This window comes from Bubalus bubalis, chromosome 16 (assembly GCF_019923935.1).
Source record: "Bubalus bubalis isolate 160015118507 breed Murrah chromosome 16, NDDB_SH_1, whole genome shotgun sequence".
Taxonomy (NCBI): domain Eukaryota; kingdom Metazoa; phylum Chordata; class Mammalia; order Artiodactyla; family Bovidae; genus Bubalus; species Bubalus bubalis.
Window position 1 is genome coordinate 73686849 of NC_059172.1, and position 3635 is coordinate 73690483.

The following is a 3635-nucleotide window of genomic DNA, read 5'->3' on the forward strand; positions in this document are numbered from 1 at the left end:
TCAATTATACATAGAATATTATGTTACTTAGAGTAAAAACGGCCAATAAGAACTGAAATGGAATAAGGAATAGTATCAGATCTTATAGATATTCCAATAGGAGAGGATGCAATATAGAGTCAGACCCAATGGAAATATACAAACATCCTTAGAATGACTTCATGATTCAAGTGGCCTTTGAGTGTCTGAACAGGTTCATCCTATGTCAATATAAATGTCTTTATGATCTACTTCCTGGCTTTAGGTTTAGCCAGGAATCAAACCCAGGTCCCCTGCATTGCAGGTAGATCCTTTACAGTTTGAGTCATCAGGGAAGCCCCACTTTGAAAGTAGCCATTCAGGACTCACACAAGCACACAAATGCACACAAGCACTAGTTTGGCTAAATAAATGGAAACTATGGTACATACATACAGTGAACTATTATGAGCCTGTTAAAATAGATAAGAAAAATAATTGCTAAAAGCTAATACGGGGTGATTCTCTGAATATATTGCTAAGTAAGAAAGCAATGTAAGAAGAATAGAAATGTTCATCCATTGCTGGTAGGAATACAAAAATTGTACATTCACTTCGGATAATATTTTAGAATTTTCTTACATAACTAAACATGGGCTTCACAGGTGGCAGGGTGATAAAGAATTCACCTGCCAATGCAAGAGACTCGAGTTGGTTGAGAAGATCCCCTGGAGGAGGAAATGGCAACCCACTCCACCATTCTTGCCTGGAAAATTCCATGGACAGAAGAGTCTGGTGGGCTACACAGCCCATGGGGTCACAAAGAGCTCGTGCACAAAATGAAGCATACTCTTACCATATAGTCCAGCAATCACCCTCTTAGGTATTTAGCTAAAGTAGGAAATGAACTGTGGTGTTGGAGGAGACTCTTGAGAGTCCCTTGGACTGCAAGGAGATCCAACCAGTCCATCCTAAAGGAAATCATTCCTGGGTGTTCATTGGAAGGAATGATGCTTAGCTGCTTAGCTGAAACTCCAATACTTTGGCCACCTGATGCAGAGAGCTGACTCATTTGAAAAGACCCTGATGTTGGGAAAGACTGAGGGCAGGAGGAGAAGGGGATGACAGAGGATGAGATGGTTGGATGACATCACCAACTCAATGGACATGGGTTTGGGTGGACTCCAGGAGTTGGTGATGGACAAGGAGGCCTGGAGTGCTGCTGTTCATGGGGTCACAAAGAGTGACATGACTGAGCAACTGAAACTGAACTGAGGAAATGAATGTGCAATATAAATGACAAAAAATTGAAGAGACATAACAAAATAGAAGCAGTCGTAGATACAGAGAAAAAAACATGTTGTTACCATGGTGCTTGGTGGGAGCGAAGAAAGAAATAAGCAAGGGACATTAAGAGGTATCGATTTCCACTGCAAAACAAATAAGTCACAAGTATAAAACAAAAATGTGGAGAATACAGTCCAGAATGAAGTAATAATATCTTTGTGGTGACATAACATAACTAGGCTTATGTTGGTGGTCATTTAGACAATGCATAGAAAATAACACCATGCTGTATGTATGGGAAGCCAGCGAGGGTAAAATAAAAGTGTTTAATAGTTCACTATCACAATGGTCTAGTGGGGAGATGGAGAAACTATTTCCAATTAAGTGACTGAAGCAATTTTGCTTTTTCTTCTTAAAAGCCTTTATCTGTCCTCTGGCATTTAAGAGGTGGATCTTTATGATTGTCCTGATTTACAATCTCGTTCTTGTAAAGTATAGCAGCAGGAATCTGAAAAGTGATACATAACACTTTGTTATTAGGGGCCACATTTTTTACTAAGTGAACTGAATTGCATGCTTCCTAGGAGATGCCTAACACAGTTTCAGCTCATTGTTGAACATCCTTGTCTGGATTAACTAAAGCTGTAACAGTGCACAACGGGAAGGAGCTCACTGCCACATGGCTGCCATCTAAGAGTGCTTTGAAAGCGGTGAGAAACTCAATAGCCTTTGCTGTCAAATTCATGACAATGCACACAGAGTGTTTTCTTCCTTTTGACAGTGGCCCCAGCTGCTGCATTAACTCTTCTTTGATTGGTCCTTGCAGGAAATCTTTCCCATCCAACTTAAAACTTTTACCATTTGGTCCATTTTAACTAATTTACAATTGTGCAGTAGCCATTTATAGGATTCACTATTGACATCACTAGCAAACATAGTGAAGTTTTCCTTTGCTGTGGAATGGCCAAGGGCCCAGTCCTAGCAAAAACATCAAATAGGACATCCCCAGATTTGAGAAGTTCTGTGATATGATTGTGTTCTGTGGAGAGACAAGGATTCCAGTAGACTTTTGAAAAATCAAATTCATAGGTGTAATTGTTTTCTCAAACCTTGGTCTCCATATTCTCCTCTCCAGATAACTGAAATTTGGAAATTTCAGTATTATCAATATTATTGATTTTATTTACTGCTGATGTGATTCCTGGATTTTTGTCAATCATAACTTGGCCAATTAAATGCTTGTAAGGTAGTTGGTGAACTCAAAGTTTCAGGTGGGCAGTGTGCCCAACTCTGCTAAACGCTGAGGTCACATTTTGACCCTCAGGAAGCACAGCTCTCAAGATTTCTTCAGACTTAAAGTTTCCATAAGCTAGTTCCAAATTATATTTCAATATCTGTGGATTGACATTAAGATGCTTTAAAATACTGAGTTATTCTTCCTCAAAGAAATCAGTGGTAAACATTTTATAGGGATCCAACATAAATAGTCTACCTTCTTCATCTTCTGGATCTTCAATCACACATTTTAGGCCTGGGTGCTGCAGTGTTGTCCTTTCAAGGGATCACAACACTTTATTGAATATTTCTTTCCTCTCTTTAAGCTCTGGGATTATGTCTGTCTTTTTAAAAGCTGTTCTATCAAGTTCTGTCATTCCTTGAACACCAGAGGGTGGGGAAAACAATTCAGAGTCTCTGTGATTTGTTTCTATTTCAGGCCTGGTTGAGAATCTTTCTCATTGATCCAACAAGAAAGTACCAGGTGCTTTGCTAAGCTTCTGTATCAGTGATGCCCAAGGGGGTAGAATCAGTGATGCTGACTCAGTCATTCTTCAGCTTTCCACTTTGAGAAGTCTTCTTAAGAATCCACATTGCTTCAATAAGCTCCTCATTCTCTGGTGCATCTCAGATCTTCATGTATAATAAGAACTAATACAGTGTGGTAGGTCAATTATACTTCAAAACAAACAACAAGGCATACAAACAAACTCATGGAAAAAGAGATCAGATTTTTCATTACCAGAGACAGAGGGTGAAGGAAGGGGAATTGGATGAAGAAGGTCAAAAAGGGCTACAAAGGTAGACTTGATTAAGCTTAGTGAGAAAGGCTTGTAGAAAGTTGAGATAGGCCTGGGTAAGCATCTTGTGCCTAACAATTAGCCAAGGTGTGAATACAAAAGAAGAATTCTTGAGTAAAATTAAAAGTGCTACCCCAGTGTACACATGTGAATGATAAGACAAGGAAATGGATTGTTGAAATGGAGACATTTTAGTGGTCTGGATGTAGGATCAAATCCATCACAACATTTCCTTAAACCAAAAGTGAATCCAGAGGAAGGCACTAACTTTCTTCAATTCTGTGAAGGCTGAGAGATGTGAGGAAGGTACAGAAG

The 3635-nt window shown here is 39.3% G+C and overlaps 1 pseudogene; it reads right to left on the reverse strand.

Annotated features, from left to right (window-relative positions):
• Positions 1-1657: 1657 nt before the first annotated feature.
• On the reverse strand, positions 1658-3134 carry LOC102408073 (annotated as a pseudogene).
• Between the last annotated feature and the right edge of the window lie 501 nt (positions 3135-3635).